General features: G+C 42.0%; 1 protein-coding gene across 11 annotated transcripts in view; it reads right to left on the bottom strand.

Annotated features, from left to right (window-relative positions):
• Positions 1-16,606, bottom strand: part of FMNL2 (formin like 2) — a 292,532-nt gene that overhangs the window by 220,533 nt on the left and 55,393 nt on the right. The window lies entirely within an intron of this gene.

Raw genomic sequence — 16,606 nt, 5'->3', positions numbered from 1 at the left:
ACGCCAGACACTTGTACACCAACGTTTACAGCAGCATTACCCACAACAGCTAAAAGGTAGAACCAAGCCAAATGTCTCTCAACAGATAAATGGATAAACAAAACGTGGTATACACATACAATGGAATATCACTTAGCCTTAAAAAGAAATAAAATTCTGACACATGCTACAACATGGATGAACCCTGAAGACAGTATGCTAAATGAAATAAGTCAGACACAAAAGGAGAAATATTGAACGATTCCACTTACATAAGGTGCCTAGAACAGGCAAGTTCATAGAGACTGAGAAGTAGAATGGAGGCTGGAAGGAGGAGGGAAGAGAGAGTTATTGCTTAATGGGAAGAGAGTTTCAGTTTGAGAAGATGAGAAAGTTCTGGAGATGGATAGTGGTGATGACCGCACAACAACGTGACTATGCTGTACGCCACTAAATTGGACACCTAACAATGGTTAAAACGGCAAATTTTATCTTACAAGTATCTTACTACAATAAAAAAAAAATGTGGCAAAAAAATTTCTATGTACATAAATGAAGAGGAAAAGGAGATTACTGCGTGAAAGGCAACCGAGTAACAGGTGACTTTTCTAGGTTCCAACTGTTCCAAGAGCTGCTATAACTTAAAAAAATCAGTGTATTTACTCACACACTCACTGGTGTGCAAAGAAACAGAGGGGACAGGTCAAAATAACAGTTCAGGCCCAGTGAGATTTTAGCACTAACTCAGTGAGGCATGTGGAAGGTAAGGCTGTATGTCAAAGCAGCAACCACAGACAGGAGCAGAGCAAAGGAGGAGATACATCATGGGCTGGCATGTTTTCTCCCTTCTAATCTTTTGCCTTGAAAGCCAGCCTCAGTCCTAAGCCTCAAGACCCTGATTATCTTGAATGTTATGTGCACAAATCACAGGAACACCTCTGTGTCTGCACATCCAACAGCTCCAATGCCCAAGACTACTGCCTAACACCCTCTCGGCCCACCGTCAGCACACCACACTGACCAACAGCAAGGTGGTTCCCCTGCCCCAACAGTCCAACCAGTCAGCAGATTCCGCTGAGAGAAAGCCAAGGAATTTTCTGTGTGTGTCAATGTCATCCAAAGAACTCTCAAACTCTTCTGGTTAAGCCAGAACCTTGAAGTTTTGTATCTGGAGACTTCAAGTACAAGTTTAACACAAACCTCAACGAGTCACCTTTCAATCACTGGCCTCCGAAGAGCAGAAGAGGAGCATGAATCATCCAGATTCACAAACTCATGTATTTTGTGTTTAACTTAGGGAACCTCACAAATGTCAGATTTGTCTATGCTACCTTATTTGTTCAGGCAGCTTTGCGCTCCCTAATGAGACTGGGATGATGAATGGCAATGTGGAAGTCAATACAGAATTGGAATTCACTGCAGATACCCACAGAGGACAACCCAAACTTAAATCTTAAAGGCTTGACTACCCAGATCTACAGATCCAAGCCAAATCCCATTATTTATTTCAAGTCGTCTTGAAAGCAGACTGTCAATCTTGGAGACACTGGGGCTACTTTTCTAGAGCTGTGAAACAGTCACACCTGTTAGTAACTACAGACTGCTCTAATTAATTACCTGAGACACAACTGGTAGACGTTAGAGTTTGCTACGTTGTTTTTTTAAAAATTTTATTAGCTTACTTGACCCACATTTTCATGCCTTGGCTATAACACTTGGGAAATTAAAACATCCCAATAGGATATAATTAAAAGTTAAATATAGCAACTAAAATCTAACCTCATTGAAAGTCTCCTCCAAATCACAGAAGTGTCACTGCGTTGGTTTGGCTAGAAGTCAGCATGGACGACTCTGGATTCAGGCACTTCCAACCGTGATGCATTTGCAAAGGTGGCAGCTGAGCGAGGGGAAGAAGTTTACACTCAACATATTCTAGCTTTGGTCTTTCACTTCAACTGTTTGAAAATCTGTGAGATTTCACGAAAGCTTTGCCCAACATCTAGCCAGCCCTCTACAGCGAGGGCTAAACACTCGTGCAGTTTCTCATAGAAATTAGAAAATGGACTCTCTCTTCATGAAAGCTGAAGACAAAATACCAGTCAATAGTTACTGTCACTATCTACTAATCTTGCTTTGAAAAAAGAAGTGAACATCATTCCTCAAAGTCAATTCCAGAAATGTGGTAAGTACACCAAACCCTCTGCTCCATCCCAGGAGGTGTTCCTTCTATCCTCCACTACCCTCCTCCAGCTCTCATAGGTACCCTGATTAAGAGAACAGCTTTGCTTCTTTTTTTTATGATTATCTAAGACAGTTTCAATAATGCATCTAGGCTTCACTTACTAGTCTCTCAAAAAGTAGTTTGGTAATCCTGAAAACCTTTCCTCCATCCATGCTTGGCAAATGCTCCCATGAATATGGTTTTTCCAATACTCAGGGAAGCTAACACTGAGCATCCATTTCCTGCTCTCTAAACTTCAGCCTAGTTGACAGCCCAAGGAAAAGGGCATCTGAATTCAGGTCTCGCACTTGGCCAGATAAAGACTGCTGCCACTGTTGCCCCTGGGGACCATATTTACTTTGGCAGAAGCAGCTGTGGTAAATATTTCTCTAGAGAGTCAATTCACATCAACCAGGTGCCTTTGTTTAAGGAAACAACTTCTTGCTAATTTATCTTGAGAAAACTCTTCTCCAAAAATTTACAATGCTTTAAGGCAGCACTATCTCACGAGCCCAAAACTGGCTCATTTGGAACAAACCTAATAAATACATACATAAATGTTAGCAAGCTCTACCCAAGGTGTGCCTGTATGCGAAGTTGCCCAAATGAAAAACAGCTGGTGGGAGAAAACCAGAAGGCACAGACCGCATTTGTAAATGACGCACACTTTTCAAAAAACACTTTTAGGAACCAACATATAACTTTATCCCTACCACAAGCCTGTGAAGTAAGCTGGGTGTTGTTATCCGTACTGCACAGGTAAGACCGGAGGAGGTGACGTAGCTCAAAAACTGGGAGGGCTGGAGAGTGAACTTCGAGCTTGACAAACCCAAGCTGCTTTTGCACCGACTGTGTTATCTCCAAGCAAAGAACCTGCATGATCCAAAAAACTCCTCCACCACTGAGAATTGGGTGTTCACATTAACATGATCAATCTCTGGGGGTTACTAAAAATACAGTGACATAAGACAACTGACATAAAGCTGCCACCAGCAGACAAGGCGCACACCTCCAATGTAGGCTTTCCTCAGCACCGCTTAAAATGACCTAAATATTAGTGGCCTGCAGCATAGCTGACTCTATGGTGAGATATGCTGTGCTGGGATTTTATCAGATTTTATGCGCTTCAGGCACACCAAGCTCAACAAGTCCAAGAGAAACTCAAGGATCTTCCTACACATTATTTCCATGCATGTTCCTCACCTCCCCCTGAAAAACAAGGGCAGTTACTAGATATTCAGGAGGCTCTATCATTTTATTAAATTTTTTGTAACAGCATTACAAGTAGCAACCAGCGAGTATGGCTGAAAGTGACCTCCGAGATAAGAAGTAAAGAATAACCTTGATTCAACTGAAATTGCTAGAAGGGACCGTAGACGCTGCAGAGTTTTAAAGATGAGAGCTTACCTAAAATGTGCTAACACCCTCCCGCTTACATCCTGACTGTGAAGTGAGCTCTGGCTTCTGGTTTAGATGAGGCTAGTCATTCAACTCTCCAACGACAGGCTGCTAGATATTGTGGCACAAGGCATAGGAAAATCCTTGCTATGGAAGAGCTGACAGCCTCGTGGGGATACTGGAAAGCTTCCAGCTTCCAGACTTAGTCTAGAGAGCCAAAAACTCTGCAGTGGACGTCCGCTTCTGACTGGAGCATCTCCAAGAGCAGGTGACACTGGGCAAGAGCTTTGATAAGTTTTAAGCAATTTCAGTAAATAAGAGCTTCCGTGGGAGGGACTCAAGCAGGAAATATGGACAAAATCTGCCAATGGAGTTCATTCAGAGTTGTGAACTTTTCCAAATGAAAGCAGTGTACAAAACAAAGAGGTGAAAGGAAGAGTCTGTGTTAGACCGTGATAAGTCAAGGGTGCACCCTGCAATCTCTAGGATAACCACTAAAAGAAGAGCAAAGCAATCAACAAGTCAATAAACAGGAAAACTGGAATAAGTTTTTGCTTAACTCAAAAGAAGATAAAGAACATAAAATAGGTCAAATAGAAAACAAACTGTAAGATGGTAGATAAAAATTCAAATACATCAATAGTCACATGACAGGTAAATGGACAAACTACTCTAATTAAAATAATAGATAAAAACAGAGAGAGAGAGAAGGACGGAGAGGGAGAAGAAAGGAAGGACCCAAGTACATTCCAAAAAAAGCAGCAAAGAGGGTAGAAGCTGTCACTTGGGTCTGTCCTGTTGCCCACAGTGAGGAGCCTGCCAAGTCCAGCATCGTCCTGCGTGCATCAGCATCCCTATCTTTCACAACTCATTTGTCCGCCTGCATGCACTGTTAGGAAAGCAAATCACTTTATTGGAAAAGGCCATAGAAAACTCTGCTGTCTTGCTGATTCTTTATTGAGAAAGCCCTTGTTCCTCCCTGCTAGAAATAATTCATTTAGTGCATCCTTGCATATGCATATTAAGCCCTGCATTGTATCTAGATTATCACATTGTTTTATTGGAAACTGCCTGACAACTTTTCTGGAGGACACCACTAATCATGGAAAGGGATCTTTTTTCCCTGCCCACATTCCTTGCCCCACCCTCTCCCCCCCCCAAGTCCCAGCCTCTAAGTACCAGTCTCCATTAGTACGGTAATAAAACCACTACTGTTTGGTTAGCAGTAATGAGTTCTAAAAGTATCAATGGAGTGTTTCATGGAGAAGCGCTATTGTTAGGTGCAGCAAACTTTCCCTGCATCAATCAACTACAGTAGATTGTAGCAGCCTTTTTTTAAGCATGTCAGGAATGCAATGAAAAATAGCACAATCCGTGCTCCTCAAGGACAACACGATGTAGCTCAGACAATCAAACAAAATGATCAGTGAATAAATACACTCATTTTGATAGAGGCTAGCTCTACGTATCCTTGTCCTAAAAGCTAAGTGTAATTAGTGCCCTAGTGTTAAGAGGTAGTGTTTCTGTTGCTGCCTCCTCACCCCCACTCCCCCCAAATATCAGTCACCTTGACTTCCTGACAGCCTCTCCTACAAAGACATCCTTTATTCCTTTCAATCTGTTAACTCTTCAAGATGAAAGAGAGGGGGAGGGGGAGAGAGAGAAAGAGAAAAGAGAAAGAGAGAGAGAAAGAGAATGGCAAGAAAGTCAAAGTAACTTTGTCTGTTTTCTGCCTACTGGGTTCAAGGACAGGAATTGGGGTGGGGGAGGGGGGTCAGTAGCTGATTCCTGCCTGGTCTCCATTTCCTCATCCGGTTCACTGGGTTGAAAATTTGTTTAAAAAACCTAATATACACATAACATGTATAGAGGAAAGCAAGAAAAGAAGAAATATAAGAATGAAGAGAAGAAAAGACCGAATTAGAAAACGTCTTCTGAAGGGCACTCAAACAAGATTCATATGTAAACTGCAAATTGTCCCTCCTCCCTCTCCTTTCTACCCCAGGGAGAAAGTGTCTCTTTTGCTATCCTTTCTGTGCCTTGTTTAGCTTATGAAAAACAATACACAAGGACAGCCTTCACAGGGCTCCAAATGCCACCTGCCATGAGCTCAAAGACAATATAACAGAGGAAGAACCAGTCTCATTTATACAGGTTAAACAAAGAAGAAAGAATTGAAGGAGCAGCAACACAGTAAAGGAAATGCAAGCTGACAGCACTCAAGCTGATGAAGAATCACGGGGTACAAAATTTTAGGGAAGAGGATTTTAACCTCCCCAAAAAAGACTATGTGACCCAGCATTTGACTTCCAAATGACACTTGGGATGCTTTTAGGATCTCAGCTGTGGGGCCACTATAATGGGGTCACCACCCCTGACCACAAAAGCAACACGCCAGGGCTAACACACACCCCTGCTCACATCAAATGTTCATCGGGGAATTAGCTACAAGTTGAATTGAAAGCTCAAGGTCCAAAGGGTACAAAGGTTATCTTATGACATCAAATAAAAGGGTACCACCGCGTGCTCAGCACCCCAGGAGTCACAGAGGAGTCATTCGAGTAAAACACACTGTTCACAGTGCTCGGAATTTGCTGAGATTTAGTGTGAGTGAAATGGAGGCAGAGCTGGAGACAGTGAAAAATCGAGGCCCCAGTTGGTAGAGTGAACAAATGATCAAATACACGAGCTAAGCTATAATCCTACTGATGGTAAAAGAGAAAAATAGCAGGCTGGCCCTCTACTTAGCCCAAAGTAAGTTAACTATAAAGAGGGCCTCTTTATGGAAGAGGGAGGGAGTGGATTTTCAGGAATGACTTCATAAATTCTTTCTCTCTCCAGAAGAATACTCTCAAGGAAATGAATGCATAACAAGAGCAAAGGTGGGCTATGGGCAGATTCCTGAGGGAAGTGGTCTATTTCTTGTCTTGAGCAAATATCTACTCTTCTAATAATCTTCTTCCCACTGATGGTATGTGAAATACTCACCACTCCACTGACACACACACACACACTGAAATACGCAACCCATTATGCCCAATATCTGTTCCACCTTTTATTAGGGAGCATAATTTCACCTTCCCTTCCCAGAATTTCTCTTTCCTCAACTCTTATGAAAAACTTACCAGTTATATCTAATTCTCTCTGGACAGCGTATTTGGCTAACTACCCCTTAGGAAAGGAACTGCTAACGAACCAATGGCTTCATATGTTTTTCCTAACAGGAAAGATTTGCTGGGGGTGAGGAGGGAGGAAAAGGAAAATATTTGCTTTAAAGAGAGTGTTGCTCTAAGTAATCCAGAGACCACCTGGGGACAGGTGGCCTGCTCTTCTTTAATTAAATGTAATTAACACCTACCAGTATGTTCGGTGATTTTGTAGCAAGCAGGTGGAGGAAATAATTCTGGGCAAAGGCCACAACCACACCTCCAGGCCCCTGGCCAGCTACCCATAAGACCATACTGTTCAAATTAATATTCTCTCCTAAGGAGACTTATTTTAAGCAAGTAAATTCTTCACTGAGAAAGATTCACTTTTTCACCCAGACAAACAACAAAATAAGAAGCTTGAAGGGAATAAAAACATTTCTTTTTTATAGTGAATCCAAAAAGCCATGCATGGACAGACACCAGGGGAAGGATGGTGATCAACCAGGCTTGGGCCCCTTGACAGATCCACTACTGAAGTCACAATATCAAACTCAAGATTTAGGTAGCATTCTCCCTGAGTCAGCAAGAAATCCGATCAGTTACACGTTGCTTGCTCAGGCCTGAGAATCCTGGGGCCTTAGCACAACCACTTTCAGAATGCTATGTCCACTCAGTGTGAACTCTGACCAAGAGCTGACTCTCCTCATGGTTCTAAAGGGCTGGTCTGGAGAAAGTCAGAATAAATGTAGTCCTTCCCAACAAGGGTCTTGTCAATCACCGACCATCACTGTACTGAGGCAAAGAGATGCCAATCATCTCTTTAGCTAAATTAAAGGACAATGTGGGGGTGTGATGTGTGAATTTGGCTCCATTGGGAAGGGGTATTGGTCTACTGCTAGAATCAACTCCCCTGCGTGACAGGAATTTGGCACAAAAGTACTATGCTCATAACCTGTGTTACATGTTAGCAGCAAGCACTTGGGAGTGACAGCTGTTTTCTGAAGGCAGAAAGATGAAATTAACACTAAGAAAAGACTATTGACTGTTTTCTAGGAAGAGGAGTCCATAAACATGACTAAGACAGAGTCTGATTGTTTGTTCTTCCTACCCCCATCACTAGCACTATTATCTTGCTTTTTCTCTAGAACTGTAAATTTTAAAATCATTTTTTTTCCTTTTGCATTTTGCCTCAAGTTTACATATCTATTCTGTTACTAAGCATTGTGGCTTCCGTCTTCGAGATATTTCTCTGGTTCAATTCTTCTTTATTTTAATAACCCTGCCTTTAGCGAAGGGGTGCGGTATTGCATCACGGTTTCAAATCCCAGCTCCACCCCTAGGTGAATAATCCTGGGCAAATGATATACTGTTCTAAGCTACCATCTGAAAATCGTCATTGTGATGATTAAATGGGGGAAACGATGTAAGGTGCTTGGCATGTACTAAGTCCTCAATAAAGCATCAATATCAGCAGCAGCAGCATCATAAACTGGATCTTGATCACTGCTTTACTGGACTACACCACCATGTCCTCCAGCAACTAGAGTCGCTGTTAGCAGCCTTGTTGATGCGAACTTCATTTAACATTCTCAATCACATCCCACATCAAAAAGGAAGCTTACACACAGACTGTAGAGCCCTCTACCTCCACCAATTGCCTTTCCCATGACTCCATCACACTCCTTTCCTTAACTCCTCATAGTCAGGAAAACTTACTCCTTGCTCTTCACCTCTTTTTTAAGCTTCTAAAAAAATGCTCTCAGACCATGGTTGAGTCCAGGGCAGGAGCCATGATTTTACTTCCTTTCTCTACCTCCTCACTCAAAAATCTATAAAGAATTAATAAATACGTGGTATGATATCACCCTTATACTAAAGTTGGTTTTGCCAGCTGCCATTTTCCTAATCCACCACAGAGAGTGAAGTTTTTAAGCCTTGCATATGGCAGTTGGATTTGGGCAGAAAACAGCTAAGCATTTGTAATAATCATATTTTGATTTCCTTGGAGCACATTGTTACATAAATGAAGAAAGGGTGAAAGAGGACAGGACGCACCTCCTGGTGTTCCATCAAAGCTTCTTGACATGCTTACGACTTTTAAGACAGAACAACTTTATGAAACCAACTGCAAACCCTTCTTCTCTCAACTGGTGGACTTCCCATTTTTTTAAGCATCTACTAAGGATTAACTACGGAAATCAACGCACAGTGAGCATTGCACCCAGGTCTGGAGTCAGAGCTAACCACTTCAAGGAAAAAAAGACACAAAACTCACACACAATTCCTGAAATTTCATTTGATTTCTGATTGATAGAGTCTATAGCTGGGGAAAAACAAACAGGAAAAGAATGCTAGGCCAGCAGCTTACCAGCAAACGTGAAGCTCCAGATACCATCATTTCAATTCTCACTCCCCAGAGACTTTAAATTCATAAATGTTTCATAAACCAACTGGCAAAACTTATTCACTTATCCTAAGAAACATAATACAACAAAGCACAGAAGAGAACATTAATGAAGAATGCAAGGTAGACTCACCAGTTAAAGTGTTAAAAAAAAAAAAAAAAGTTCTTTGAAGACTAAAAAGACCTAAGCGGTAGGTAGTATAACCTACCACAACTATTCCCTATCTTTCAATTATTCTACAAGCAGAAGCTAATCCAAGGCTCTTTGTTAAGTAATTTTCAAGTATGTACCTTCTTCTGAGTTGGGAGCTACACTAACCCACTTACCCAGAGAAACTCTCCGTCCCCTGGTCCCGGCCACCCCCCCATCCTCACGCCTCACTCAGAGAGACAGAAGACTGATTTTCCAACCCAAATTACTGAAGCTAACTCTCATCCTTTATAAACAGATCCCTGAGTCCCCCAAGTAGTGAATATGCTGGCAGAGCTCCAGGGACTGCAGTGACCTACAGTTTCTTTCCTCTACTCAGTACCTATCATGTGCCGGGTATTGCACCAGTGATTGTCATTTTACTACTCAGCACTGTCATAAATTTTATCTACCTTGAAAATCCATTTCTCCCAAGGAGCTGAAGGAAAGGAAAGGTAAAGACGTTTGTTTCCAAGATAAATTAAACTGACAAACGAGGCTAAGCCAATCCACGAGAAGTGTACTCTTAGTGGCTTATGAACACACGGAAGAGATGGTTGGTGACAGCGGCAGCAGGAGCCAACGGACTCAAAGTGGCAGATAAAAATTCAAATGCCAAAATGCTGAAAAACAAAGGAAGAAACACAGGTTCCTCTCCATTTAATGCCCAGGCCGCTATCTGGCTACTGGGCCACAACTCAGCAGAAGAAAAGCTTTGGGGACTCTTCCAGGGAACTGAGAGGGGAAGGAAGGCTAGAAGAAAAGAGACTGATTAGCATGCAAGCTCCATCCTACTCCCTGAAGAGAGGCCCTGCCAGGAGTCAGCATGCGAAGCTGTAGCTAACACTCCACAGGGCCTTGGGCTACAGCAGTTTTTCTGAATGACTGGAACAGAAAGGAAAAGGGGCATCGAAAGAAATAGTATCTGATAACATTAAACCCTCTATGCCCCGGATGATATGTTCACCCTATTACTGAGAACTCCCTGAGGGTAGTAGGCATTTAGGGGAAATGACATGCTCTGTCCTTGAGGGGAGAAAAAAGAGAAAGCGAAGGAAACATTTTAGGTTTTCATTCATTTAACATCATCACAGCCTAAGTCTAATGGCCACCACTCATTAATTACCTGTTATGTGCTAAGCACTATGCAACGAGTTTAACGGACTCTATTTCCAAAGTCACAACAGCCCAGTGCAGCAAATAACAGTTTCCCTACTTTCTCAGGTACAGAAACTGATGCTTAGAGAAATTAATCTTTTTTGCTCAAGGTTACAGTGTCAGAGCCAGTGTAACTAGTCCAAGTGACTCAGAAGCCTCTGCCTTTTCTTTTCCTTTCAGTTCATCACATCCACTACTTTTAAATCATTAATAAAAATGTTTCTCTTATGGTCCTATGCCAGGCACTGGAGTAACATGAAAAAAGAAAATTATGAACTTCTAACCAGTAAGAACAGAAAATAAATGAAACACCTCATACTTAAAATGGGGCAGTATGCGGCACCAGGAAGGTAATATGGTTAAAAGCGTGAACTCTGAAGTCGGAAAGACCTGAGTTTGAGATCCCACCTATGCCAGTTATATGATTTGGGACAAATTACTTAGTTCTCTCAGACTCAAATTTCTCATCTGTAAAATGGAGGTAAGAACAACAAAAGCAGTGATTCAATCTCTAGCACCATTCAGACAAAAATTATACTACCATCATGAAAGTCAGAATCTAAAAGGAGAAAGTGTGGGCTGTGGAAGGAATTGAGACTACTATCTTTATGCAACTTGCCAAATATCTTCAACCACAGCACTTAAGACACCTGACAGGGGAAACAGAACGACGGGTCCATAACTGCCACACACTAATCACTTTCTTCCTCTTCCTATTGTTCCCTGCTCTAACAGTAACCTAACAGAGGTCCAGGGTTTGCCCAGCAGCAAGCTTATCAGGTCTCTCTCCTCACTCACAATGCTACCCAACACAATGGATAACTTTGAGGTAACTCCCCTCTTTGACAAGAAAAACACTCATGTGAACAACAAGAAACCCGTGTTCCATGATACTGGAGTTAAAGGATAAGGATTTACCCACATGGCAGATGTTCTGTATCATTGTGGGAAAGATGTATAGCATACACTCAGAAATATGGAATCATAAAATTTCAGGGCTTGAAACAACAAAAGAAATAGTCTAATCCAGCCCTCTTCTAAGTAAAATCCTGAGATAAGACTTGCCTGAAATCCGTCTTGAGGCTAAAATGTGACAGAATGTCCTGATTCTCAGGACAATTCTCACTCCTCTACATTCCCTTAGCTTCTGAGTAACAACTTAATGTATGATGTCATGTATTCTTTTTTTTTTTTTGACGAAGATTAGCCCTGAGCTAACATCTGCAACCAATCCTCCTCTTTTTGCTGAGGGAAAGTCTGGCCCTGAGCTACCATCCATGTCCATCTTCCTCTACTTTATGTGTGGGATGCCTACCACAGCATGGCTTGTCAAGCAGTGCCATGTCTGCACCCTGGATCCAAACCAGTGAACCCCAGGCCACCGAAGTGGAACGTGCGCACCTAACCGCTGTGCCACAGAGCTGGCCCTGATGTCATGTATTCTTAAAGATTTTACTATGTTATATGTAGTCTTAACCATCCACTGATATCATATCATTACACATACACAGAACTAATTAATTAGGCAGCCAAATGAAATATTCAAAATACCACTACAAACCACAAACTCAAGGCCACAGAATCAGGAGACTCAGGTACTACTTAGTCCTGCTTATCACTGACCAGTTTTCAAATCTCAAATCACTTTAATTCAACTGGGCCTTTGTTTCTAGAACCGTAAAAAGGAGTTGGACCAGATGGTCTCCAAAGTCCTTCCCTCATCTAAAGCTCTCAAATTCTCAATCACCTGCCACACACAGTAGACAAAGGAAAACCCAACACTATCATTTAAAAAAAAAGTCACAAGAAAAATAAATCCCAAGACATCATTTAAGGAAAATTGTGTGTCAAAGCAATGCTTGTTTTGGGGTTTTTCCACAAAGGTAAGCTGTGTGTTTTCCAAAAGCAAACAGTTCCCTTTCTCCAGAACAAGGACAGGATGTTGGGAACATGAGTCATTCTGTTGACATGCTAGGTACTGGTCAGTGAGAGGACAGGAACCAGATCAGCTTCCTAGAGAGGACAGAAGAAAACCCTGCTCCAGAAAAAACCAGAAAGGGAGATGCTTTGAATGTGAGAAGGATATTTGCTTCCCAAGCCCTTCCTAATCCAGCCTTCTATTTAATAATAATGCCCAGCCTCGCTTTGACAAAAGGAGTGAAAGAACTTATTTCTAGAGTCCATACAAGCAATTTGATGCTGTGGACAAGGCAGTTTCCCAACACTAGCAAGACCACCACCAATTTACTCCTCAACATCTGTGCCCAAGCACCCATCCCTTCTCCCCGGTATATCTGAATACAAACGTGCCCTTTCCCAAGCATCCTCTTCAGAGGCAGCAATGAACCAAGACCAGTAAGAACCCCTGACAGGTTTAAGAAATGGAGGAGGAAGAAGATGAGCAACAGCCGCAGTACTCAGCGCTCTGGGCCTGTCATGCAGAGGGCCCTGCTCATCTTGTCAACCAAAACTCAATTCTAGAGAAACAACACCATGGAATGTTCTCCATCTGAGGTTATTTTGGAACATATGTTAGAAAATGTCACATTTGACCTGCACGTCTCAAAAAAAATATTTTTAATGTGTATATAAAATATGTATTTATCTTTCTGTATTTTTATAAGTAAATATATATCTATTCCTTCACCTCCTTCAGGACAGTGGCTGACTGCACCGTAACTCCCCACTGGATTTAACAACGTAAATAAGGCTCCCATTCCGCCTTTGCCGTGTTTAATGCCACTAGCACCTTTCAACTTAAGAGTCTAGGAGAACTTACAGATGAATTACCCAAAAGAGAATTCTCCTGAATCCCTTACCTAAATTAGAATTCTATGTCGCTCCCAATATGCATTCACTAATTCATCCATCATTGGCAATCTAATGACAAAAGCACTTGATGACAAGTAACAGAGATCATTTTAGGGTTGAGGTATTAGGAGGAAAGAGGAAATGACACGATCCCCAAAGCATATTTATATTTCTTCATTGTCTTTTCTATTTAAATGCAATTTAATGTTCACTTTCTCCATTATTTGCTTCTTAGTTAGCAGATGTAAGTACCTGTGAGCCAAAGCTATTCTATGTGTGGTGAGGAGATATAAGATAACTCAAAAAACAAAACGTTTCTGCAGGAAAGGAAAAGCTTGTCAATTGATATACATTAAATGGGTCAAACTGATGAAATGTAGGGTAGGAGCTGCATTCGTTGAACGAACACTGGTTCATTCAATAAACACGTACTGGAGCCATGGGAAGGCTCAGAGATGGAAACCTGAAGATGCGCTTCAACGTCAAAATATGGGCAGAGACTGATAATTAATATGTGGAAAGCTCTTTTACGTCTACTTGATTTTTAAAACTCTGTTAGCTAGAGACTTGTGGTATATTTATTTTAGAAACATTGGTCGGCTGAGCTGAGACCAAAAGCCCAGCTTCCAGGCCATGAAGCATGTGATCTGCCATGACTCCACACTGGGCAGGAAGCATTACAAAAGGACATGAAAAGTCAAAGAGGAACCTGCGGTACCAAAAAGTAAGGAAGAGCTTCCAAAAAACAAACAAAACAATGATGAAGGTATGTGAAAGGGACACAGGAGCCAACTGAAGAGCTCCCAATGGCTAAAGCTGGAACAATCTGCACAACTAAATAAATTAAGTAGTGTAGGATTATAATCCAAGGAATAAAACAAATATTCATGAGTCCATACTGATATAAATAAATTACTGAATGAATAAATAAATGAGAGGGAAAAGGCACATCTCCCGTGCAGAAGAATTCCAGGTAATTTATATAGATTCTCAACTCTCAGGGCAGTGGGGCCTAACTCCCCACTCCTTAGGGGTGAGTTGCGGATAGGGACTTCCTTCCAAAGAGTGCAGTATGCAAAAGGGGATAGGAGGAGGCACGCGCGCGCATGCCGTGTGTGTGTGTGTGTGTGTGTGTGTGTGTGTGTGTGTGTGTGTGTGCGTGCGTGTGTGTGTGTTATAGTTTACAGCGGAGAAACCTTGCAGACACTGCCTTCGCCAAGTGATCCAGGTCAACACCAACAGTGAGAAGTCATGTGAACTTTGACACGATGTGATGAAAATGGCACTTCACCTCTGTGGGTCTTCCTCCCCAAAATCTATAACCCAAGTCTAATCATCAGAGAAAAACATCAAACAAATCCCAGCTGAGGGGCATTCTACAAAATACGTCACCAGTACTTCTCAAAACTGTCATCAAAACCAAGGAAAGTCTGAGAAACTGTCACAAATCAAAAGAGCCTTAAGGAGGTACAACAACTAAACGTAAGGTGGCATCCTGGATGGGATCCAGGAACAGAAAAAGGATATGAGGTAAAAACTAAGGAATCAAGTATGAACTTCAGTTAATAATCATGTATCAACACTGGTTCATTAATTGTGACAAATGTACTGTACTAAGATAAGATGTTAATAATAGGGGAAACTGGGTCCAGGATATATGGGAACTCTGTACTATCTTCTCAATTTGTCTATAAATCTAGAACTGTCGTACAGTAAGCTTATTTCAAAAAAAAAAAAAAGTTAAAGCAGAGGGAATGAGAGACGGTGTGCCAGGGAGAACAGATGGATGAATCTGCCAATTCACTGCCTATGCTCAACCCTTCCTACCCCTCACCACCTAAGTGAGGACTGGTAAACATCCCCCAAGGTCTTAAAGGTAGAACTCCGTAGTGGTCTAAATTTGCTTCTGTTAAGACATGGACCACACTCAGAGGGTAGTCCAGACTTTATTCAGTGGCCAGATATGTAATAGGCACTCCCTGCTCTTTTCAAAGACAGACAGGATCGACAGAGCCTGCTCCCCAAAAGCCCCCTTGGAATTCAGATTCTGCTCTGTCTGTGTAAGCCCACCTCCACGCTGCCCTCTGACTAAGAGCACACCCGTTCACATCTCTTTGCTTTTGTTTCACCGCTATTTATAAATGAGAACAACTTTAACACTTGTGGGCTTTTAAAGGATTAAACACAACAACTGAAACTACTTAGAAATGGTTCTCTTTTTCCTGTGTGCTTCTCTTTTCTGACAATTTCCCAAGCCCTATGAATAGCTTAGTGGGCTAAACTGATCACAGTAAGCACTTCTTCACCAAGCACCTGCCAGAAATCAACCTGCACTTCAAAAGCAAGAGGGGAGCCCCTCGAGACCCCCCAGAGAGGGACAGGAAAGCCCCACCTGAATCAGCATCTTCCCCTCTGTTGATAACAAACACACCCAAATCCATGGCCAACCTGAAAAATAAAGGTTTCAAATGAAAAGGGGGACACTCCTGACCTTGTCACGAACTTGGTCTTTGATATCTTGCACAGATTTAAGCGAACACTTTTTGCCTCCGAGAACTTCTCCTCCTTCCTCTTCCAAGATCAAAAGGGAACTCCTCAAGCATAAAGGATGGCCAGGATTTCAATTCAACTCAAATACTCATCTACTCCGTGAAAACATAGTGTGCTAGGTCAAGAGAAACCACGGAACCACGTGCACCCCTCCTATCAATTCATTTGGTGGAGGGAGGAGCTCGACATGAACTTTTAGGCAACTTTATTAGGATATATATCTATTTTCTTGACATGACATTTAAAAGATGACTTTTCCTAAAACCACTGAAGATCTACACAGGGACTTCTGTAAAATCATACTCTTTTTGAAACTGATAAATTCCCCCAAACTTCCAGAGCTAACGTTCCCCCACTCGGTCCCACGTGGAGGTCCATCAGGGCAGTCAGAGCACAGGCCCAGGCCCGTGGAGAGCTGAAATGAAGTAGCCTTGCAAGTCCACGCCTCCTCCTCTCACACAGGAAACCACTTCACAGCATCATTTCTAATATTTTCCTCTCTGTAACTTTATTGGGAACTGAGTCACAAAAGGCTTGCAGCCAAATGAAGGTTGAAGCCTTTTGTTGGCATTGTCTGCCCCATAATTCCTTCCTGGTCATGCTTTGGGAGGGATATACATGAAAAAGAGAAAAGAAAATGACAAAATCATAACCTCTAAAGCAGTAGTTCTCAACTACTGGGGATTCTGCCCCTCAGGGCACGTTTGGCAATGTCTGTAGAGATTTTTGATTGACATAACAGGGAG

This window comes from Equus asinus, chromosome 4 (genome assembly GCF_041296235.1).
Source record: "Equus asinus isolate D_3611 breed Donkey chromosome 4, EquAss-T2T_v2, whole genome shotgun sequence".
NCBI lineage: Eukaryota > Metazoa > Chordata > Mammalia > Perissodactyla > Equidae > Equus > Equus asinus.
Note: the sequence above shows the minus strand (reverse complement) of the source record. Positions and strands in the feature narration are given on the sequence as shown.